Raw genomic sequence first — 25592 nt, 5'->3', positions numbered from 1 at the left:
AGAGTTGTTTTGATGGTTACTACAATGTAAACTTCCTATCTTGTCACTAAATAGCCACAAATCCATCCAAGCACCAGGAGAGCCTGGAACAGAAGGGGCTGATGCAGTGCAAGAAACCAAAATCTAAGGTGAACCTGGGTTGGGACCACTGCCTGAAACCACACATCTGGACTGAATTTCTAGATGGACTGGATCCCAACCCTCAGTATGAGGGTCTGTTCTCAGAGAGTTTTATCCTAATCTGGATATGGACAGAAAAAAATGTTTCTTAAGAGATTGGGTTCTTGCGATTAGAACACAACACAGTGAGAGGGGTGTGCATACTCCCTGGCACTTCCACCAGGAAGGAGGATGCGGGGTCTGTGGGGGTCACTGCCAGGCGATTAAACACATCCCAAAGTACACTGTATGATCCTTCAGAGTGCACACATGCAGGCTCTCAGCACCTCCAGAGGTTGCAGAAAACTTCTGGTATTTACCCAGGAGTAGGAAGTTCAAGAAACTTATACGAGTCGCTTTAGTGTAGTGGTGTGGCTAGTCTCGGTTTGTGTGTGGTCACTCAGCAAAGATGCCTGAGGAAATTCAGACCCAAGACCAACCAATGGAGGAGGAAGAGGTTAGGACTTTTGCCTTTAAGGCAAAAATTTCCAGTTAACGTCCTTGATCATCAATAGTTTCTATTTGAATGAAGAAATCTTCCTGAGGGAGCTCATTTCAAATTCATTAGACCCTCTGGGTAAGATCAGAGATGAGAGTTTAACAGATCCTAGTAAACTACTCAGGGAAGGAGCTGCACATTAATCTCTTTACCAACAAACAAGATCAAACCAACACTAGAATTGGAATGCCCAAAACTGCCTTGGCACTACTGCCCAGACTGGCACCAAAGCCTTCATGGAGACCTTGCAGACTGGTGCAGATATCTCTGCGACTGGCCAGTTTGGTGTTGCTTTCCACTCTGTGTATTTGGTTGCAGAGAAAGTGACTGTGGTCACCGAGAATGAGGATGAGCAGTGTGCCTGAGTCCTCGACAGGGGCATCTTTCCAGTGAGGACTGACTCAGTGAGCCAAAGGTTATCTTACGTCTGAGTGAAAGAAGGCCGAGCTGAGTATTCGGAGGAAGTGAGAATAAAGGAAGTCGGGAAGAAACATTCTTAGCTTATTGGCTACTCCATCACTCTCTCTGTGGAGAAGGAGACATGATGAGGAAGCCCGTGATGATGAGGCTGAAGAAAAAGGCGATAAGGAGGCGGAGAAAGAAAAAGAAGAACAGGAGTCTGGTGACAAGCCTGAAACAGAAGATGTTGGTTCCCATGACAAAGAGAAGGACAGTGACAAGAAGGAGGTTAAGGGAGCACATGGGTCAGGAAGAATTAAACAGAACAGAGCCACTTGGACCAGAGATGCTGATGACATTGCTAATGGAGACTGCAGAGGGTCCACAAGTGCTAACCAACAATTGGGAAGGGCATTGGCAGCAAAGCATTTTTTATGTTGAAGGACAATTGGAATTCTGAGCTCTTCTTTTTGTCCCAAGATTTGCTCCTTTTGATCTGTTTGGAAACAGAAAGAAAAAAAAAAAAGAAAAAGAAGATTGAGTTGTATATACACTAAGTTTTCAGCATGGGTAACCGTGAGGAGTTAATCTCTGAGTATCTGAAGTTCGCTAGAGGGGCGGCGGAGTTCAAGGCTCTCCCTCTAAGTATTTTCCACGAAATGTTGCAGCAAGGCAGAAATTTGAAAGTTATCAGAAAGAATCTGGTCAAAAAATGCTTGAACCACCTGCTGACCTGGAAGAAGATGCAGAGAACTATGGAAAGTTTTATGAATGCTTCTGAAAAAATATAAAGCTCGGGATTCATGAAGCCTCTCAAAATTGGAAGAAGCTTCCAGAATGGCTGTGCTGTGCACACCTGCTTCTGGGGATGAGGGGGTTTCTCTCAGGGAGTATGGCCCCAGAGTGAAGGAAAACCAGGAGCACATCCATTTTGTCCCAGCTGAGACCAATGACCAAGTAGCTAACTCGGAACATCTCTGACAGCATGACTGAGAAGCGATCTGTACAACTGAGCCCATCAATGATACAGTGAAGGACTTCACAGCTGAAGGACCTGAGGGCGAGACTGTGTGTCCGTTACCAAAGAAGGACTGGGATTTCCAGAAGATGAAGAGGAGAAAAGGAAGACAGCAAGAGAAAGACAACGTTTGAAAACTTCTACAAAATTATAAAAGACATCTTAAAGGGAAAGGTTGAAAGATCAAAGCGATTGGTGAAACCCTCATGGAATCGCCACAGAACATATGGGTGGACAGCAAACATGGAGAGAGTCATGTGAGCCCTAGCCCTCAGGGACAACTCAATGATAGGTTACATGACAGCAGAGAAACGCCCGGAGATAAACCCTGACCACTCCAGTACTGAAACCTGCAGGCGAAAGATAGAGATTGACAAGAACGGCAAGTGTGTGAAGGGTCAGGTCATCCTGTGTACAAGCTGCACTCCTGTCTTCCGGCTTCAGTCTGGAAGATCCCCAGATACATGCTAACAGGATCCACTGGGTGATCAAGCATGGTCTAGGAACTGATGAAGGTTATCCCACTTCAGATGATACCAGTGCTGCTCTAGCTGGAGAAATGCCACCCCTCGAAGGAGATGGTGGCACATGGCTCACAGAAGGAGCAGACTAAGCTTCACCAGAAGAACCATGTGCTCAATGCTTCCCTTATTCCTTCTGATAACACAGTTTCAAGGAGTTGGGCAAGATTTAAAGTATCTGTGCAGCATGAAAACTAAGGGGAAGATAAAATTGCTTTCCACTTCTTAGACTGCAGCACTGCAGGCTTGTTTCAGCAGGTTGGGAGAACATTTGTTGAATGACATAAAGTAAGCAATCTGAACTGTTTAAGCTGTCGACCTGGATTCCTTAGTAGACCAAATCACCTGTCACTGAAGTGTCCTGAGATAGAGCTTCATGTCTAAAGGGGAAAAAACTGTTAAGATGCCTTAAGTGTCAACTTCTAGAATCTACTTTTGAAAATTTTTCACCCCTGTAGTTAATTCTGCACGTACTAACTAATCTTAGTTAAGGACTAATCTTAGAGGTAAGAACTCAAGCTGAAACAACTTAATAAGAAGTCCCCATGGGGCTTGTTTTCCAACGTAAAGTGCCAAGAACAAAACCCTAAGCTCCCTGAGGTCTTGTAACTCAGTAAGGCTTGTGAATGAAAATACAGTATCCAGTCACATCTTGCTTTAAAAGATAAATACAGAATGTGTGTGTGTGTGTGTTGAAAGAGAGAGAGAGAGAGAGAGAGAGAGAGAGAGAGAGAGAGAGAGAGAGAGTAGAGAGTAAGAAAGAGGGATATTTATTTTGCTTTCCACCAGAAATCATGCTTTTTCTAGTTGTCACATCTTTTAATTTTTAATTTTTACTTTCTGGGGTTTTAAGACAATGTGTGACTCTGTAGTTGAGGTTAGCTTGGAATTCAGGTCCTGTGCCTTTCTCTCGAGTCCTGGGATTCCAGCTTTCTACTGTGCTATCTTTGGAAACTCAACTCAGGTACGGCTTCCTCTTCAAAGCCTGCCCTGGCCCTTCTGTCTACCCCTTGTCTTATTATGGCCTCCACGACCAAAGACTGGAGCCTGATGAGCAGCCATAACACTTCATTAGGTCAAGTCTTGTCCCAGGATGATACGGCCACCCTGAGTTGTCTCTGTGTCCCAGCACCCACTGGTGCCAGTCCTGAAGGATGTACTAGATCAATGTCTTTTCAATGGAAGGAAAAATCCAGACACAAGAACCAAAGAGAAAGTAATGCTTTTGTTTTTCTAAATTTAACATAGTTTAACAACTTAATAACAATAAGAGGAAACAGAAAATTGGTAGATGAAAATAACCTCTTCTGAAATATTACTAATTTGCATATGACCCAGTTATATTTAGTTGGTAAAGGCTTTGTTAGAAGCACTAATATATCCTAGTAGGAAACTGGATTCTTGGTTTTTCAGAATGCATGTGTATGTTACTATATTTGCTTTAAAGCACTCCTTAAAGGGAATTTTAAATATTTCTCTTGATTCTCCATTATATTTGAGAAAAATGTTTTGCTCTTTATGTAACAAAATTTACTTTAAAATTCAGTGATGTGTAAAATAGAACAGCCCAGGATGACCATGGCTTCCCCACGAAAATATTCTAACAACACTCAACCCAAATTTCAGCATTGTCACAGGTGAAGACTTGAGATGCCATGTTAATACAAAAGCTTACAACTGAAGACAAGCTTAAGAGTTCAATGAGATGGCAGGGTCTAGTGAGAGGCATTCAGTGAGGGGCTCGTGATGCAAGCTCTGCTACTATGGGAGGTGGAGGCAGGAAAACCAAGAGTTCAGGGCTTAGCTACAGGGAGAGTTCAAGGTCAGACTGAGCTACGTGAAACTCTACAGCAAAGAACCTAAATAAATAAGTAAATATCTTAAAATTAAACAAGACAAGTTAGACTAAAGTCCCTCTATTTCTATCAGTCCTTTCCTGGCGGTCTAGGAAGAATAAACTGCAAACTGGTTGCCTGGACTTTTATTAAAAATAGTTTTTTTTTTTTTAACTGTGCCAGGGATTAAATCAACGTATCTCCAGTCCTGATGACAGGGGCTGAGGATACAGCTCAGATGGTAGAATGCTTGAGAAAAATGATTTCAAATGCATAGCACATTTTATCTTAAAAAGAAAAATCTTTACTTGAACAGAAAATGAAAGCGTTCTGAAGGTTCTGGAACAAAGCTGCCTTGGGCTTCTCTGCTGTCAGCCCAATTCCACACACCACCCCATTCTGTGCAACATGCCAAACTAACTCTCTGTAATCACTACTTTAGTTATTTATAGTTTGTATGTGGAAGTCCCCTCCTATGCCAGTGACCAACTCGGCACTGCATGGGTTCTGAAGGCTCTCCACGGTTACTTGCTACTTACCAGGAAATGACCCACAGCCAAGCTGAGCTGCATTCTCAGGCTGACCCAGGGCTCCTGATCCCTGCATCTTGTCCACCACGCAACATCTTCCTGCTTCACTTGTCTAAATCCTACCAACCCCACAAGACCCATATCAATCAATTATAGCTTCTAGAAGCTATTTCCAATAGCTTCCACCCGAATCCATGCCTTTTCTGAAATGATAAAACATACTTCCACATGAACTCATTATTTGACTTAATTAGATACAATATAGCACTGATCATATATGAAGTTCCTGCACTCTGACCTTACAGCCTACAGGATTCTTTTGCATAGGGAAGGGATGCACGTGTCTGCTAAATTTAACGAGTCCCTAATGTGTCTTTCCCTGACATCAGCTTTGTACGCTGGTCCTGGACACTAAAGTATGCTGTATGTGAAACCTAAAATCGAGAATGCTCAATCCAGCAGCTGCTGGGGCTGGGCTTCAGCTCAGCAGTCGAGTGTTTGTCTAGTATAAGCAAAGTTCTGTGTTTGATACTGAGTACCATAAAAATAATAAGGAAGGAACAGGGGGAAGTAAGGAGTGAGCAATGAAGGAGAGAAAGGGCTGGCTGATACCTACTATTTACTCTAGGCTGTGTAAAGGCTCTGGAGAGACACTAAGTAGGCCAATCATCTAGCAGTACAACTACAGTAAAAAGTCAGAGCAGAGGAGAAAGATGGAAAGTGTCCAAGTAAATGGAACTTCAGCAAAGAAGAAGGCTGGGACCAGCATCTGTGTTGCATCATCAGGGCAGGCACAAGCCATTCAGCGTTATTAGTGTTTAGTGTGTGGCAGAGAGAGGAGGTGCTCCAGAAGAAAGAAAGGAAAAGTCCAGGGCTGTGGACCTCTTGACTGACAGGCAGGAGTTGGGAGGAAGGAAACAGAGTGTGGGACACTTTTGGAAGCTTGTTACTTTGTCACCTTGATGGAAATTTGCCCTCCTGTTCTCCAGACCTTGTCTTCTTTTCCAGTCTCTTTTCCTCTGAAATGTAGGCAATATATCCTCAACACCTCACTTTTCTAATCTATAATAAAGTATCCTTTACTGCCAGACTTCAGCTAGAACTAGGATGGTCTGTGTGCAATCCATTCACACATTTTTAACCCTGGTCTCTGCTGAGTTCTGCTGCTCCTTCCGGGAGATCTGACCTCCTATTCTTGACCTCTACTTTTCCTCTATTGACATGGCCTTCAACTTCCCCAGCACTCGGGGTATTTTGGAAGCCTCCACCACAGTCCCTGAATCTTCCCATCTGCCCCCTTGGTCCACTCCACACAGCCTGTCAAATGACTGGTCCTCAAACTAACACAGTTTATGGCTCTGCATGAATTTACCCCTCTTGCTGTATCTCCATCACTACCCTTGTGAAACTTTGATCCAGCAATGCTTTCCTGTCTTCACCCTCCACACCCCTCCCAGTGCTGAGCCTCAACCCAGCTGATCCTTTTTCCTGAAATTCTCTCCCTTCCTTACATCTGGCCAAGGACTGCCACCTTCCAGGTTGGCACCCCTCAGATGGGGCTATGCTTTTGCTCATGGGCAAGCCGCAGCCTGCAGAATTCTTTCCCACTCTGACAAAGATGATTTTATTCTTCAAGACCCAATCTAATTTCTTGATGAAAAAATTTTAACCTTCCAAGTTAAAATGAATCTGTTTTCCTTACTCATTATTGCATAATGAATTCCATATGAATACTGACTTTTCTTTAGCCAATCTCATTATTTCAAATGTATCCCTTCACTTGACAAACACGTATTAAGTATGAGAATGTGTCCAGCAGTATCTTAAGCTCTTGGATCACAGCACTAAACAAATGTGTTGTTTCTAACTCAGTCTAATTTCTTGTCACCTCTAGTATAGTGATATCCTGCAGAGCACAAATCCTATTGAAGCTGTTCAGCCCACAGGCAACTGGCAGAGTATCTGATAGTCATTGCTGTCCCAAAGAGCTGGACACTAAAATAAAGTCATCTGTAGAGCCAGAAGAAGGCAGAGAGGATATCCTGATGCAGTTCTTTGAGACACAGGGTACTGAGATACCCAGAGGTCCAGGGGCTTATTCAGGGATCACACAGGATTCAAGGGCAGAGGAATAGATGCCAGACTCATGAGTTCAATGTTCTTCTGCCTTGGGGAACCGAAGAAGGGACTAAGGAAGCTGGTAGGTCCAGATGTACCCATAGGGTTGTTCTTTACTAACAAACCTATGCCCGGGATGTGTGCTTGTGTCTGCAACTGCCACGTGACTCACTCTTACCTCAGGCTTACGTTGTTCATCTGTGGGATGCAGGGCATGTGAGCAGGATCAAGCTGGTACATATGTGTCTGAGCCTGCTTATCATCTCCTGTGAAGAGGGTTTTGGGGAAGATGGCTGCTAAACACATGAAGAAAAGAAGCGTTCACGGACGTTTCTCTAAAGCTCTCAAGCGTGTGAGGACTCTGATGAGTGTAACACTGGTGCTGCCTTTCTGAGTTGGAAGATAAATACGTCATTGCATACACAGCAAGCACCAATGTGATTGTTCCAGAAGGCTTCCCAACCTTTTCCAGGAAAGAATTTCTGTGAATTCCACTGAAAGAGGAGGGAGGAGTTCTGCATGAATTAATTTGCTTGGCTGGCTTTATCTGATTTCTCATTTTCCTTCCATTTAAACCTGAATGTCAGAGCTTTCTCTCAAGCATCTATCCAGCCGACTCCTCAATAGGACGCTCAGTATTAAATCATGAGATGGCACCAGCTCGCCTTAGTCACCTGCCAATATACCTGATTAATGCAAAATGGGACCCTGGAAGGCGGGTTGTCCTAGGCTTGATAGCTGTCCTTCAGGAAGCAGCATATTCTCTGTGGAAGAAAGCAGGCTGCGATTTCCACACAGACCAACATGAACACACCCGAGGCCAGAAAACAGCAAACAACCTCCAGGCCAAAGAAACCAGCCTACTCAGTGGGTCAGGAGTGGCCCGGCTAGTGCGCAAGGGCGAACATTCTGACAGAGACTTCAGTTGGGTTCAGAGTAAAGAAACTTTGTCGACAGACAAGAATACCCCACATAACTCCTCTTTTTCATTTTTCAGCAATTCTGTGGGCTTGTTCTAGGGACTATAATTGTTGCATGTTATTATGTATTTGTTATTATAAATCTAATAATGGGCGTTCTAGTCCAACAGAGCCGGCACTGTGTTCCATTCTCTTGTGGGTCTGACGCATAGGATCCAATTACGGCTACAAAGGAGAGAGCTGGCAGACATGGCTGAAGATGGATGCCAAGATACAGCTTTCTGTAGTTTAAAAAGGCGTAACTGGAGGTTTTTTCCCTTTCAGTAATTAAGCTAATCAGAGGAAATAGGATGTGAAGATTATAATGAGGTCATTTTGCTAAGAGGCCACAGTTACAAATTATTAACACAGGAATGATTTAAATTGCTTACTAATATATTGGTTTAAAGCAGGCAGGTCATTAACCTAAAATGGATATTGAATGTAAAAGTTAAATCATATGCATGACACAAAAAAAATCGTAGTTTTTTTTCTTGTGATGCACACACAAAATCCTAAATAATTATAAGTCTGAACAGCTACAGGTCCCTTAGGGTCTGTGCTAGGGTGGAATAGGTGCATGATCGCATCCAACTGTGCTGCAACCATAGCCAAGTGTGGAGAAGAAACACATTCAGAACTGCAACCCCAAGACCCACAAATATGTGGACTGCTTCCTTCAGCATGAGTTGGCATAGTTGCTCCATTCTAACAGGAGGACAGAAAGAAGGACCTACAGAAAAGCCCTTTGAAAAGGCATCTTCAAGTAGAGCAGCTAACAGCTTTCATGCCATGGAAATGGGCTGTAATGAATGGATTATAAAATCGGCACGAAGTGCTCATTACTAAGTTTTATGCCATAGCTAAGGTTCCACCAGTAATAAAAAATCACACTTTCCTTCACTCGGCTGCAGCTATAGAAAGGGAGAATGAATGCCTGCCCATCTGAGAAGCTGTGTCTCTAAGGCTCTGGAAATGAAAGCCGACATCTGCCATGTAAAGGCCATCCTGTAACTTGAGCACGCACCAGGCTCTGAGAGATAAGCAGGGGCACAAAGGCGTAAGTGGTGGTGACCTGCAGGCATACAAGGACAAACAATGACTCCAGAAGAGGAAAAAGTTAAACTCAACCCGGGAGAGGTTTAATTCTAGCCAAAATTCAAATATTTTAAACTGCAAAATATCTCAAACTGTGCCGGGCCCAAGGGTCTCACTACCGGGTATGGAGGACTGTCATTAGGAGCCAGCCAGGGCAGAGAACTACAACAGCTCTGGCCACGCCTCTGCCTGGAAGTGATCAGAACCTGAGCAAGCCCTAGCCTTGTAGACCTCTGGCATATGGTGCAAGCCCATGCCCACTGGTCCTCAGCAGGTGGCATCTGAGACGCAGCGAACGAAGGTAGGACACAGAAGGATAGCTCTCCAACATTTTCTCAAGCGTGCACACCAATAATAAACTTGTTTACTTCAACAGCAAATCTTGGGTAGGTCCACAGCACAACAACCAGCCTTTAAATACCATTTACATTGTGAATGAAGAAGAAATGCTACTTCTTATGAAGCATGGCTGTGTATTTATTTAAAATAAGCCAAGAAGATTCCCAATAAAACCAGCAACATTATCCGCAGATCATGTCCTTCTATGACCACCTTACTGACTTGCAGAGACAGTGCAGACCGGTCCCTTCCCTAGACAGGGGCTGACCTTGAGCTTACAGCTTCTGCTCTGTTTCCGCTTTGTTGCATGGTTTGCAACACTAGTCTGTGACTTCTCTGTGCTTTGCTTACTCCGTCTCATCCCAGCACCCTCTACATGGTTTTATTCACGGAATATCACTTTTCGGATAGACTCTGTAATGAGGAGGCAAAAGCCAGGAAAGACTTCAGTCACTGGGATTGTTAAGCATGGAAATAAAATGCCAGATACACCGGCAAAGAAGAAAAATTTTTCTGAAAGACGAGTGAAAAGTGGGGGATTATAAAGGCCCAAGCTAAGCGGATTTCATTAAAAAAAAAAAACAACCCAAATATAGTATCTAAAATTCGTGCAAAACTGGAAGAAATGTTAATGAATCCGTGGGTAGCAGGAAATAGAGAGCTGGAAGATGGCTGGAGTCAACAGGAGAGAAATCTAGCAGCGAGTCTGAGTCTGAGAGAGACATGGCAGGCCGAGTGTGACTCTGGCATCACTGACTGGTGCCTGACTCCTCCAGCCTCATGGGCCCTCACCACTGCTCCCTCCTTACCCTCCTCATCCTCATGTCTGTCTTGATCTCTTCTTGTCCCTGAGTTCTGCCCTGTGGGTGTCAGAACATAGAGAAAGCGCAGAAGAGATGGTGTCTGTCCTTTCTTGCCTGGTCACTGTTACTGTCCCTCTGCTAGTGGTGGCTGTTTTGGCTTTTATGGCCCTTTGGGGGCTCCTCCCCAAGTCTCTCTCTAGTGGAGTGAATCTGAGAGTTCTTTAAGGGTCCCTTGAGAGTCTGCTAATTTCATAGGGGAGGAAATGATGTATTTGGCTTACACATCTACATCACAGCCCATCCCTGAGGAAAGTCAAAGCAGGAATTCCAGCTGAAACGTGAAGCAGGAACCATGGAGGAAGACTGCTGACTGGCGGCTCACTGTAGAGTCACATTCAGGTGACTTTTTTTTTTTTTTTTTTTTTTGGAGACAGGGTTTCCCTGTAGTTTCTAGAGCCTGTCCTGGAAGTAGCTCTTGTAGACCAGGCTGGCCTCGAACTCAGAGATCCGCCTTACTCTGCCTCCCGAGTGCTGGGATTAAAGGCGTGCGCCACCACCGCCCGGCTTCAGGTGACTTTCTTATAGGATGATGACTATCTGCCCACAGTAGGCAGGGCCCGTCTACATCAATTAACAGTCAAGACAAGGCCCCACAGGACACGCCCACAAGTCAGTCTGATCCTGGCAACTCCTTAACTGAAAGTTTCTTCTTAGGTGGCTCCAGGCTGTGTCAAGTTGGCAGTTAAAGCTCTTGAAGCCGCCCTCTGCTATGGTTCCCTTGCATGGGACTCCAAGCCTGAGACCTCTTCCTCCAACTCTCTACAGTGTAACCGCTGAACCCCGACTTGTGCTTGAGCCTGGCTGGAGGAAGCACAGCACTGTAAATTCCTGGTGGTCAGCCGTCTGGAGCCTTGGGCGAGGTCAGTTCTTTGGCTGGTCTTTCAGCTCTCATTCTCTTCCATACAATCCCAAACCCTCCCTGCTGTCTTCAGGAACCTCTGTCAACCCAGCCTTTTCCACTTGGTTTTTAACAGTTGATCTTCTGCCCCAAGCACCAGGGAAAGACAGACTTTAAACTGAGTACTACTCATACTAAGCAGCTGAGCAGCACGCCGGCTGTACTCAGCCCTCCAGCTCAGCCTGGAGGGTCAGGAACAACGCTCCCAGCTCACTCCTTGTCTGATGTCTGTCACCAAGACTCATCCTAGCCAGCACTTCTTCCTGTCTTCAGTCTTGTCTTAGCTGCTCCCTGGCTCAGGGAGGTGCTCGGCCCTCTCCATATTTATTAAGCTATGCTCAACACATGAGAACTGTGTATGTCTATGGTATATGATGTAATGTTTTGGTTTAGAGATATAATGTGAAGTTAAAGGAAGCGAATTAACAAACCTACCACCTCACATACTAATCATTTTGTAAACATTTAACATTTCCTCCCTTAGAAATTCTCAAGTATAGCATTGTTATTTATCCCGCTGCACGCTGTACAGTGGACTTTCAGAGCCTATTTCTGGCCGAGATGTTATAACTTTTGACCTACATCTCCACACCCCAGGAAGCATCATTTTATTCTGCTTCTGAGTTCTGTTTTGGAAGATTCCACGTGTGTGTGGAATCATATAAGGTTTATTCTATGGTGTCTGGCCTATCCTATGTAACACAATGCCCTTCAGGTTCAGCTACACTATTTCAGGGTACAAGAGTCCTCTCTTGCCGGGCGGTGGTGACACACGCCTTTAATCCCAGCACTCGGGAGGCAGAGGCAGGCGGATCTCTGTGAGTTCGAGGCCAGCCTGGTCTACAAGAGCTAGTTCCAGGACAGGCTCTAAAAAACCTGCAGAGAAACCCTGTCTCGAAAAACAACAAAAAACAAACAAACAAAAAAAACAAACAAACAAGAGTCCTCTCTTCTGTGAATTGAGAGGGTCCCATTGTGTGCAGGGGCTACACTTTCTGTATTCATCCCTCCGCTGATGGACACCTTCCTTGGCTTTAAATACCTCCTCGGAGGGCCCCTTCTGCTGGTGTACTTTACCTTCCTCTTGTGCCACTTACCCAAACAAGTGGTAACAATACACATCTGCATTGAGTTCATTTTTTTCTTTGCTGTTTGATTCCTCACAACATGGTCCATTCCTCTCTGATGAAACTGCCCTTGGGCAACTGGCACTGGCCTGTTCATTGCTGAAGCCAGTGGAAAATTTTCAGTCCTGTCTCAGGACATTTCTGTGGCATTTAAGATTGACGAGCCCCCCTCTTCTTTCTGCTCCTTTCATTTCATACACTCATTCATTCAAATGATATTTATTAGGTGGCATGTCACACACTATTATAGGTACTAAAAATATGACAGTGCACAAAAAGATGAAGTCTGTACCCCCTTAGAGCTTATATTACATGGTGGGGGAGGGGAAATGAATAATTAAACAAGGATTTATATTTAGCAGGTCAGACAGTGATAAATCCTACGGAGGAAAATAAAACCATTCAGGGGCAGAGGCAGAGCCAGGGAATGAGCAGGCTGGTGGGGACCATCAGAGGGCCCTTGGTGCTGGGGTGACACATGAGTGGCAAAGCAAATGAGGTGAGGGAAGTGAACATGAGCTCTAGAGAAGTCTGGAATGCTCCAGTGAGAGAAAAGGCCCTACAGATGCTTGCCACATTCCAGGGATATCAGTGGTCTGAGATGGCTGTGGCAGTGTGACCAAGAAGGAAAGGGGATAGAAGAAAGGGCACAGGGGAAGCCAAGTCACAAGGAAAGAGGCTTCCACAGTAACCACAGGGACCTTGGTGGGACAGGAGCAGATGCCGGTGTTGGTGTGACTCTAATACATTTTTCACTTTGGAAGCAAAGGTGATACAAGATAACAAGAGTCACAGCTTGGACTTGACAACCTAATTGTAGGTGGCACCTTCCTCTCTAACCTCTGGTGTCTTTCTCTGTCCTCCAAGACAAGACCCACGGTAGTCACGATTCCCCACCTTCCACTCTGACTCACCCTGGGGCACAGAGCAGTCCCATTCACCATGCCACAGAGGCTCACCACCACAGCTACCAGACACTTTGTTCCTCACCTGCAGTTGGAGCCTGACTATAACATCTAGCATGAGTCAGATTCCTAGCACTGGGGCCATCAACCCAAAGAACATCCCTCAAAGCCTCTTATAAGACTAGGTCAGCCTATGACCATCTGCCCGATGAAATGAATCTGGGATTATAATGAGGCTTGGGGTAGATACCACCATTCTAGGCATCTCTTGGAGGAATGTCCTCTGAGATTTCTGTCATCCTTCTGAGTTATCTGCTCTGCAAATAGACACAACATGACAACAATGACCTAAGGGGGAAGATGAGATCCAGCACCTTCTCAGGAAATCATACCATGGCCTCCTCATTGGATTCCTCTTCTTCCACCACATTGTACCCCATTCTCTCTCTCTCTCTCTCTCTCTCTCTCCTCTCTCTCTCTCTCCACCCTCCCTTTCTCCCTCTGTGTGAAATCTCCATATAAAGACTTGATACCTCGGTGTCTAGTTTATTATTAGACCCTCAAGCAAAATCAGATAGGCGGGAAGGGTCCTGCTTTAACATCCTAACATACATATTAGGGTGTCTAAAGTTTGAATATGAACTCAGCTTCTGAGTCTTCAGGGTCCTGAAACAGTTGTATGCTATGGTTACCTGACAGATCGGTTCTTGTTCTTAACACCACAAATTAGGTGTTATAATTATTTTTCAACTGATAAATTTTCTTTTTAATTACCTTAAGCCTTTTGATCATGTGATTTACATGTGTTGAGTGTCTTTCCAGCCTTTCTTCTGAGTAGCAGAGACACCACTAGCAAGCTTGCACACACAGTTCTACAGCCTGCCTCTCTTCCTTCTTCCTAAAACCAGGCAAGATGGTTTCTGCTCCAGGGAGGTACTTGCCCGAGTCTCCAAATGCTCCAGCAGAGTCTCCCCTCCAGAAAGATGCCTTTGTTCTTGTTAGTGTCCATGTTAGAGAATTCAGGGGTCTAGTCCTGGAGATCGGGCCCTATCTTGTTGGCCTTCTTTTCCCACAGTGCTTAGCAAATCTCTCCTTGCCCTTCTCAATACTACTCATTTCTGAAGTCACTTCCAGGCACACAGTGACCTCCTTGCTCCGCTCTCTCAAACTCTGTCGTTATTGTAAACAGTGTCTACACTTACCAACTCCTTATCAGCTCCTAAGTTCACCACTGCATCCTGCATCTCAGCTCTTCCTTTTGGAGTAATCCCTTTTCCTGAAATTCGGGGTGACACAGTCCTGAGAGTCAATAGGTAACACATTTTTGTCCATTTCAAATTCTTCTCTTCACTCCTTAACCTACCCCCCATCAATGACTGCACGGTCTAGGAGAGCAGGGATCTTCCTGTGTCGTAGTTTCTATGGCGCTGCTGAGAAGTCTGCTCCTGGTCTAGCTGATTTCCACAGCTTCCACTTGCCTGTTGGGTCTTTGTCTCTTGTCTCCTGCACCCTGACGTGTGAGTTAGTGGTTTTCCAAGTTATTTATCGTCCTTGCTTCATATTGCACTTCCTATGTCCTTCACCAATTCTGGAAACATTACCGGCTGCCACCCTACAGTGTTGCCTCTCTCTGGGACTCTCTCCTTGACTCTGCCGAGAAAAACACAATTTTCACTGTGTCTTTGTTCCACTTTCTCCTACTTCCTCAGCCTCCGCTACATGCTGGTTTCTTCGTGTCCACAGGCCAATCTGCAGTTCTCACTCGGGTTCCATGCTAACATTGCCTAACTTTGCCGGCCCACCGAGTTTTCCCTTTTCCTCTCTGGAAGTTTCCCTTGGCTACTTTCAAATCTCTCTAGATGGTTCTCACTTACTGACTCCATTCTTTGTGTACATGTGTGTGTGGTACATGCACGTGAACCTGTGTGAGCTCACCAATGCAGGTGCATATGGAGGTCAGAGTTGATGCCAGGTGCCCTTTTGTATTTTTTATTTGTTTTAAATCACTTTCCACATAATTTTTTGAAACAGGGTTTCTCAGTGACTCAGAAGCTGGCCACGTTGGGTTGACTGGCTGGCCCACAAATCCCCAGAATCATTCTATCTTACCCACTGCCCTCACCGTTCTCTGCCAGCACTGGGCTTACAGGCATGTGCCACTCACCCTCCTGGCTTTTACATGAGTGCTGGGGCTTCAAAGGCAAGTCTCAATGCCCACACACAAACACTTCCCCGCTGAGCCATCTCCCTAGCCCTCTGCCTCTATCTTTAACAAACAAACAAAACAAAAACATCCTACACTGAGCCGCTTAACATCCTGCAAGAGGTAACCCATGTCCAGAGAGTCCCTGGAGGTGAAACCTTGGTCTACCTTTGAAGACTCTCACTTACATAATCCTACTCCATTTTCTGGTTGGTGGTCACTGACTATGACATAGGTTGGGCTAAGCTAGTCTGTAAGTTCAAAAGCCCTGAGCTATCTTGGGAACTAAGCATATGGATCTACAGTCCCCTTGGGAGCTCCAGTGTTAGGCAATTTGAGGTCCGGTGTCTGCCTTTGTTCCCCGCCCAAGGTGTAGTTCTCTGCCTGTGATGCTGGCTTAGGGGAACCTGTCTTTTGATTTATATACATTTGCAGTTAATGCTCCAACCATGGTTTAGCTCTCGGTTGTGTTTTTCTTCTGGTTTGCCCTTAGAATTTTCCTTTAACTCCCAAATGTGCACGAAGCATTTTCCCTCATCCAGGACCTTGCCTCGCTTTGTTCAGCTGCTTGAACAGTGAGAAGACCTGCGGTGTCTGGTCCTCACTGTGAGGAGCCAGGAAGGCTGCTCTGAAGAGTAAGAGACAAGATGATGGGCAGATGAAGGCTCAAGGAGGGAGGGCATGAAAAGAGGCATCACAACAGTTCAGGGAGTGGCAAGGCTCCCCAGAGACAGGAAGATGGCATCGAAGATGTGATCAGCAGAGAACTGTCACAATTCTATGGCTGAGAATTTATGGATAACTAAGCTTTCCAAGGTTACAGGGGGAGGGGACTGGCAAGAGGCATTAACTGTGACAGACTCCTCTCTGAGTTTCTTTTCTAACTTAAATGACTCAATCGCCGGCCTAGCAGCAAGGCACCTTTCTGATCTGCACTCACTCAAAGCAGCTGACCTTGGCAAGAGCCACAGTCAAGCTCTGCTGCGGCCACCACCTTTGCCTACCAGGGTTTGTAATTCTGCAGTCCCCTGCTTGTCGCTTTTTACACTACAGGCCCATCCAGCAATGCACAGGAATCTGCTGCAGAACTCTCCGGGGTTATCTAGAGACGCTCTGGAGAGCCACCGCATGCCACTGTGCTACTTACACACTCTCTAGAGAGGAACAAACAAACAAAGCCCACATTTGTGTGAGCCTAGTCAACATTCTAAAGACTAGCTATGTAGGCGGCTTAGTTCTTGGTCACAGTGAGATGCTAAGTGTCTCCCAAAGGCCCAGATGTTAAAGGCATGTCCTCAAAGTAGAACTACTAAGAGGTGATGGAATCTCTAGGAGGTGGAGCCTAGTAGGTGACCCCCATTCCCTGGGGGCATGCTCTTGAAGGGGTCTGTGGGACTTACCCTCCTCTTCCTCTCATTTGCTTCCTGACCAAGATGTGACCCCACCATAATGTGCCATCTCACCACAGGCCCCGAAGCCACAGAGCCAACTGACCATGGACTGAAACTGCAAAGCTGTGATCCTAAGTAGCCCTTTCTCCCTGTGAGATCTGCGGGGTCTGGTACAGGGACGGAAGGCTAACTGGACTCTGCTGCGATCTTACTCTGCTGTGAGGAAGACAGCGGTACCAAGATGAATAAGCCAGGGACCACATTTGCTAAAACTGCCAGCTTGAAAAAATGAAGCAACAGCTTGAACACCAACTGTAATCAGCAAGGACAGGGTCAACTACTAGAGGTTTTTCTCCCAGAATTTTATTAAAAGGCTAGGCATGTCTGGCGAGGGCCTGCATTCAGTGTAATGGAATGATCAGACTTCTTAAACACCTAGCAGACAGTCCCATCCAGGAAGCGGACAGTCCCATCCAGGAAGCGGACAGTCCCATCCAGGAAGCGGACAGTCCCATCCAGGAAGCGGACAGTCCCATCCAGGAAGCAGACAGTCCCATCCAGGAAGCGGACAGTCCCATCCAGGAAGCAGAGTTAGAATAAAGAGAGCCTGACGACTGCCTTCCTTCTGGTCTGGTTGTTCCAGTGCCTCAGTTCTAGTCAGTCCTCCCAGAGAAGAGTGGCCTCTTAGGGCTCCTGGCACAGCAAACACACTATCTGCAGTTACCCCTTCCTCTGCTGCCTCCTCCTCCACAGTAAAGGGCACCATCATACCCGCCCTTTCCAAAGGCAGCAGGGCAAGCTCATTTGTCATCACACCTGCTCATCAGGAAGTCCTGACAGTGCTCAGAACACAGCTCCAGCCCGCCCCCTTCTCCACAGCCACTGGCTCTGTCCTACCCCAACTGCCAGGGTAGGCACAGGTGCTCCTCTGCTCCCTCCCGCTCCTGCTCTCCCACTACTTCACTCTCCCCTCTGCACTCGGCAGTTGGTCCAACCCCCACACACCTCACGGCTGAGGATTAAATCTTGTCACACCACCTGCTTCCTGTGCTACACTGCAGCCACGTGGCTCCTCAAGGGAAAATTAACCTTCTCCACCTGGGCGTCCATGCTTCCTGTTTTCTCTACTCAGACAGTGCCTCTCCAGGCCTCTCCACCCTCCCACCTCAGCTCCTGAGCTAGCTCACTCTTCAGAGAAGCGCTCCAGCGCAAGCCATGGCTCATTTACAAAGCTCTGGTCTTTTTTCCCCATCCCTCGGGTCACAGCTATAAGTACTTTATTTGTCTACTGCCTGCTACCTCAGCCAGAACAGAAAGTCCTAGAGGACAGACAGGGTCCACCACACATCCAGGCCACCACAGCACCTGACACAAACACGGCAGGAACCCAGTAACTATTTGTTGAGTTAAACTCTAATTTCTTAATCTTTCCTTCTGGAACTTTATATGTTTTGCAACTGGTATCTAGTTGATAGCTATTCTAGTTTATGTTTACAGAAAGGCAAGGATCTCTGGGCTTTGCCTTTAATTTAGTATATTAGCCTGAGGAGAGCTCTTACCATATTGCCCGTCGATAAATAGTATCTCAATTACTAAGTCATGCAGCTTTGCTGAGTAGGATTTAATGAGCCTGAACACTCCTCTCTGAGTCCCAGTCTGTCTTAACTATTGGTTCATCTCAAGCTTCCATTTTTCTCTCTTCTCATCAGCTCTGTACACACCAGACACCCCAACAACATCTGGGTGCTGTGTGCTAGGAACTGGGGGTACAAAGGCAGAAGAATGAGCACGTGTTACAAGGTGGTCTTACCCCCACAGCGCTACATATTGCTGAATCCCTAAGGCAGTGTTTCTCAACCTGTGCATCGCCACCCCTTTTGGGGAGGGGGTCAAACTTTAATAGTGGTCAAATATCAGATTCTTACATTACAATTCATAACAGTAATAAAATTACAGTTATGAAGTAGCAATGAAATAATTAATGGCTGGGGTCACCACAACATGAGGAACTGTATTAAAGGGTGTAGCATTAGGAAGGTTAAAAAGCACTGGATCCACAAAGCCCTCCCCCAAGCACAACCATTTGTATGACATCACCACTGCACAAACAGAAGCATGATGGTAGAAGTCTTCAACTAACAACAAACAGGCTGAGGATTGGCGCTCAGAGAAGGAACACTTGCCTAGCATGTGCAAGGCTCTAGGTTCAACCCCAGCACTGCCACAACAAATGAACAAAACAAACACAAGCCAGCTTAGTAATGGAGAAGGCTCCGAGGAAGCAGACTGGCTTGGCTTCTGCCAAGTGTTCCTAACACTAAGCTCCTAACCTATCCTGAGCTGTCCAGGGAAGTCAGGCAGCCCCAGTGGGAGTGGGTTGGGGTACGGTAAGCCTATCCAGGGCAAGCCCAGGGAAGCCTCAGAGACTTGAGGACCTGGTCAACCAGCACCTTTCAGTCCACTAGCTAGCTACTGTTCTAGGTGGGGAGCATTCAGCAGGGCACATAACTGGGAAATTCCCTCCCACATTGCTTCATTCTGAGGGCAAAGAGGATTTCTGCCAGTTTTCCAGGGGATACCTGGACAGTGAGCTGTGCTCACCCTGTTCACCTGACAGCAGAACAGGGCAGGGCAGTAGGGAAGAAATGTCACTGGTGAAGGGAAGGGAGATGAAGGGAGGGTGGCATCTGAACCACTCAGAGTCTGCCATGTGAGATGTAGGAGCAGCTCCGGCAGCTTCTGGGGTTGACAAGTTAGCTGAGGGGGTAGCATAAGTGACAGAGCCTCACGATGGGGCAAGGGGGAAATGGACCTGCACAGCCTGCCAACCTACACCAGGTCAGTGGATACAGGAAGAGAGAGACAATACAAGGACAATGTCAGGAGATTTGACTCACCAGAGGCCACACTGAAGAAATGCCCAAACACCAGAGAGCAGGTACTCCCCCTCTGCAAAGCCAGTGTCAAGCCTCCTTGGGGAGGTAGAGGGAGGTAGGGAGCCCCTAAACTGATCTGAGTTCAACATGGCTATAGATAAACTCCCAGAGTTGAGAAACCAAGGAGATTTAAGATTATCTTGAAATACAGACAAACACAGCTATCCCTCTTGCATATTAACAGTCCCGCGTGAAAACACCATGCCTACCACTCAAGTGTGAACAAGACATGAGTTCCTGCCTCTGAGGCTAACTCGCTATGAGCACTGTCCTGTCCCTCTGGCTGCTAGAGTGATGCTGTCCCTCCCTCACCTGCAGTCCTTCCAGCCCTGCTGACGTGAGTGACTGCCCAGCATCTGGAAACTGGTATGCTGGGGGTTGGGGGAGAGAGGGACACTGATGAGACTTCTCTGGGCACCTGCCACTCAGGGACAGTTCCTGGGTTGCAATGGGACTGAAAGGAAGAGCTCAGTGGATGCTACCTGAATCTGGCCAAGGCCCAGCACATAACCTCACTGTGCTCCAGACACTCTCTCCAGCTCACTGTGTTTGTGCACCCCCTCCTGTAACGCAGAACCTTAGCTAGCATAACAATCAGGTGTCAGCCGGGGATGGGGGAATTCTCAGGAGCTTTAAAAGGCAACTCTGCAGGCAATGAACCCAGCCGTGAACTCCAAGCACTTCACTGTGCGGTGCAGGCCACCTTGCTTTTAAAGCTGTGATAGATGTTCTTTGAAGATGCTTTTAAAGCATATGCAGAAAGCACAGGATGAAAACCCCAAGGATGGCTGCATTCTACTTAGGGGCTTTTCAATGCCACTTACTCACCAGGAAGCATTTAAGGAAGTACTCACTATATGCTAAGCAAAGGGCATAGGTACAGTGTCTTGCTAAGCAAGATGTGACCTAGCTCCCAGAATTACAGTCTAGTGTGAGGAAGCAGGGCCTGTTCCCTAGAGCCTGGGGAGGAACAGTAGCAAGCTGTGCCTTCTGCATGCCTGGGAAACCTTCCTGGGAGGAGGTGCATCCTAGCTGAACCCAGACAAGTAGGAATCAGACAAATGAAGGGGAGTGGCAGGTAGTGACAAGGCCAGAGATTATACTGTCTAGGAAGCAGTGTCCAAGTTGAACCTCCATGTAGAACAAGGAGGAAGGCAGTGACAGGTGACTCTCCCAGGTGAGTAGAGGCCAGTGCAGGATGCATCCAGGAGCCTAGCCTACTGTCTAACTCACTTAGCTCCCGCCTTTGCTTTGTAATGCAGGAAGCCTTCTTCCAGCACAAGCTCCAGGCTGTATCCTGTCCCAGACTGAAGAACCTGAAAGGCTCCACAGTGTGGGAAGTCCTCAGTGTGGTGCATCAGGACACTGAGTGTCCAAGCCATGTTGCCCAGGAATATCCAGATTTATGATTATCCTGGCCAACACCAAGGCCAAGATAATTATTCACTGTGTTCCGTCACTGTCTAGAGTGTCCCAGTGGACACTAAATATATGGCTCCTTTTTTCTAGGGCCCTGCTTGGCTCTCTGGCTTTGCCTGGCACCCCTCCTGCCATGCACTTAATCTTTAGGGCCTCCCTAAGCTGCTTCCTGTTTCTCAGAGCTGCCAGCTCTCCCTGACCCCCACCCTTCTGCTCTGGCCTCTCACCTACTATTCCCCTGCCTGAGGCAGTCTCCCCTCCAAATCTTCACCCTGACCTTGGTCAGGTTATTTAAATCTTCTGCATGGATTTTCCTCATTAATCTCAGAAAACTGTTGTGCAGATGAAAAGTAAAGACATTTCTGAGCCTACAGTAAGGCAACGCCTTGGCTGGCTCATCTTTCAGCCATTGTCCACCCTTCTAGTTCTAGCCTGGACAGCACCTCCTCCAGAAAGTCTCCCTGATCTCCCAACACAAGGCTGGATGCCCTCCTGGCTACTATATGTGTCCCCTCCCATTCTGATGCCCGTTTGTCCACTATGATGACTGTCATCTCCCATTAGCCCCAAAGCTCCTGAAAAGCAAAGACCTTGTTTGTTTTTATTTGGTTCTTTGATTGAGACAGGACCCCGACATGTAACATTAGCTGGCCTAGAACTTGCTATGTAGATCAGACCACCCTCCTGTTTCTGATTCTCAAGGCTAGCTCACAGGTATACAGTGCCATCCAGCAGGGCTCTTGCTAATCACAGGCTGTTTAGCAGGTGTACAATACCCGACGCACAGCAGGTATTTGTAACTTTTGTGAGGTGGATAATGTCGTCACTATTGATAATAAACAGTCATGTGTTTCATTCAAATAAAGTCAGCTTGGGTCCTACACACCTGGGAGAGCATGGTCAGTTTGATAAAAAGCCTGTCAACTTAGTTTATATTAAACTTGATTCTCCTAATTGGAACTGTCACCGGGGCTTGTATGACATTTTTCTAATGTACACATTCAGCAAAATGATCTAGGTTGGATCACTTCTTGGCCTAAAAGTTCCCAAGCACTTCAGAAGTCAGCATCATTCAGTGCTTTTTTAGCGGTTGAACACGACATACACGGTAATGAAAACTGCCATTCTAAAATAAATTTGTATTCTACATTCCCTGGTGATTTCACACATGAATACGGTCTATTTGGATCATATCCACCCCTGCAAGTCCTCTATTTGAAGCAGTTACTGCCCTTATCTTGTACTCAGGTGGTTGGGCTTTTGTTCTGCCTGTTCACTCATTTCAATGAGAGCCTTTAATCAATTTATATTCATTTTGCAATATAAGTCAACCATTCTCATATTTTTGAAGTAGAAAGGAAAGAAAAGATAAGTATTAAATGGGTTTAATTGGATTTCTTAATACCAACCACATTACACAGTTACTATGTTGATAACTTCCCATATTTCTACCTGCAATGGTTTGAATAAAAATGGCCCCCATGAGTCCATGGGGAGTGGCACTATTAGGAGGCGTGGCCTTGCTGAAGTAGGTGTGGTGTTGTTGAAGGAAGTGTGTCACTGGGGGGAGGGCTGTGAAGTCTCAGATGTTCAGGCCTGGCCAATGTTGCTGTCACTTCCTGCTGCCTTCAGATCCAGATGTAGAACTCTCAGCTCCCTCTCCAGCACCATGTCTTCCTGCATGGTGCTGGGCTTCCTGCCATGATAATAATGGACTAACCCTCTGAGCTGTAAGCCAGCCCCAATTAAATGCTTTCCTTTATAAGAGTTGCCATGGTCATGGTGTCTCTTCATAGAGACAGAAACCCTAACTTCAGGTCATAATCCCAGGCATGCTTTACTAAGTTCTGATGATTGGCATAATGGCACTTTCAGGGACGAGATGAAGGAACATAATAACTGTCCTCAAATAAAAGGCAATGGGAAATGCACTGGGTCATAAGAAACACATGCAAATTTCTTACAGCTGTTTGGAAAAGCAGCATACATACTCAGAGTTCCCTAAGAGCAGAGTCTAAACCTGGTGGGGTACAAGTGGCAGGTTCACAATGATACCTGAGGCCATGTGCTTTTAGATGGGCTCAAAAGCAATCAGTGTGTCAGACACTGAGGTGTGCTACAAAGAACACTCATGGGAGAGAGAAAGGTGCCACTAATGGTAGGGAGGTGACTTGTGATATACAGGAAGGCCTCTCTGCCCCTGTAACATTGCAGTGGGAAGAAAGTGTGAGACTATGCTGCGTGAGTAGGAGTAGGTGCACACACGCGCGCGCATACACACACACACACACACACAGCCTTCCCCAGAGACACCAGGAGTCATTTACAGCTGTCCTAAAATCTTACTGTATACTGTCTTTGAAGGGACACTGGTTTCTGAAGCCCCAGTAGTCTTTCGTACACAGGGGATTTATGGGTAGCTTAGAAACCTTAGTCTGGGATTCACCTCACCACAAGATCTGTTGCATGGTCTCAGAACTTAGAGGGAACATACATGCTTCATAACGGACAGATCTCTATGGAGGTTCAACTGCCCATGGAAGGCAAACTATTATGGTCAGAGAGAACAAGAAGACACCTGTAATTACATCATCCCATGTTTCTGGTACAGTTGAAGAAATTAGTGCAGACATCAAAGATGTGAAAGTTGTAGTAGCAAGTCTTACATATTCCAGTACAATGAGCTTATGCTGGGAAGCCAGTGGACGGGGGATGGCTGCCGCTCACTGATCGGGTCATGCTGCCCATCGGAGCTCCAGCTCAGTTCACACCAGAGCAGACCAACCCAGCCTTAGTGTTCAACGCTCAGCTGCTAGCCTCCTATTAAACACAATTATCAGCCTTCATGTGACAGATACAATGATCATACTATTACTGTTTTGCCTCAGAGCCACGCCAACTCTGCTACCTTTGTTTCTTTGTTCCAACACAAGGTCTCACTCCATATTCCACGCTGGCCTCCATCTCACAGCCGTTTACCCTGTCAGCCTTCTGGGAACTAGGGTTATGGGGGCAGAGACACCATGCCAGTTTCTGCTGAGTCTTCTAAGGGCTGCACTTCCTTCCTTTCAATTCATAAAGCATCATGTTGGCCACTCCACTGATGGCATTATGTTATTCAGTGTGTGCAGCCAGTAGCAGGCACTCCCAGAGCTATATGCACAGGGCCTGCCATGCCTGTGAAAGGTTTAGAGTATTCAGTGATCTGGACAATGAGAAGACTGCCCCCCTGAGTGAGAGACAAACTGAGCACCCTCCGTTGCCCAACACAAAGAAAGAATCACACCATCCACAGGCTGTCTGGGTTGTGGGTGGCACAGTGCACTGTTCTGCCGGCCACTGCCTGCTCTGAGTGAAGACCACAGCAAGGCGAGGCTCTGCAGCAAGTCTGGGCTACTAGACAAGCCACACTGATTGCTGAGCTGTGGAGCCCAGTGGAGCCAGTGGGACTGCAAGTGCTATCTGGAAGCTCTTTCTTCTCTGGTAGGAAATCACAGAGTGCTAGCCTCTCTTGCACTGGGCCAAGGGCATGCCTTGTGCCTTGATTACAATACACTTGAAAAACAACTCTTGGCTTGTAATGGGGCCCTGATAAGAGACTGACTGACTACGGGACACCAAGCAGCTGTGTCCCCTCACATAATGACTTTCATCTAATCTGCAGAGCACAGAGATGAACACATACAGCAGCACCCCATTGTCAAACTAGATTGGTTCATATGACACAAGGTGAAGTCAGGTACTGAGAGCACCACAGGCAGGTGGCAAAGGTGCCATGCTACAGCTTCCATTCCTTCAGCTTACACCCACAGATTCACAGCGAGCTCCTCGCTACAGTTAAGGGAGGGACAAGGACAGGTTTCTAAGTAAGCCTGCAAAGCGCTGCTCAGAAGTGAAGGGGCCAAATTATAGCCCCGCTCAGAGTGCCCTGAGCATCAGTAGAGAGTCCTCTCCTTAGACAGAGCTGTAAACAGTACATCTTCATATGGTACAAGGGGAAAGGTAAGATGCCTAAGAGAAATCAACAGGAACTCATGAGCAGTGACTGCAGGTCCTCATCAGGGGCTTGGGAAGAAGAAGAGATTAGTGACAAGAAGATAGGTAGACAGAACTCTGCAGACATATACTTGAGGCAAATACATCAGAACTCTATAATGCCTGCCAGAATGCACCCACTGTGGAGGAGTTACTCAGACATAAGTGGGGGAAACTCTCTATTTAGTCAGAGGCAGTGGTCATTCAGTGGGCTACGGCTGAGAAACAGGGATGTTATGACCTTGAACTGCCCAGCAGGAAAGCTTCAACAACAGGAGCTTTCCCTCATTGGGGTGACCATGAATGGGTGATCCCCTGACCATGAATGCTGACTGCCCAA

At 46.5% G+C, this 25592-nt stretch overlaps 1 protein-coding gene and 1 pseudogene across 1 annotated transcript in view; one reads left to right on the top strand and one right to left on the bottom strand.

The window, feature by feature from the left end:
* Positions 1-25592, bottom strand: part of Enthd1 (ENTH domain containing 1) — a 114151-nt gene that overhangs the window by 22189 nt on the left and 66370 nt on the right. The gene's annotated exons all lie outside the window — the stretch shown is intronic.
* Positions 569-2688, top strand: LOC119822589 (annotated as a pseudogene).

Source organism: Arvicola amphibius, chromosome 9 (genome assembly GCF_903992535.2).
Source record: "Arvicola amphibius chromosome 9, mArvAmp1.2, whole genome shotgun sequence".
In the NCBI taxonomy this organism is placed as follows: Eukaryota; Metazoa; Chordata; class Mammalia; order Rodentia; family Cricetidae; genus Arvicola; species Arvicola amphibius.
Note: the sequence above shows the minus strand (reverse complement) of the source record. Positions and strands in the feature narration are given on the sequence as shown.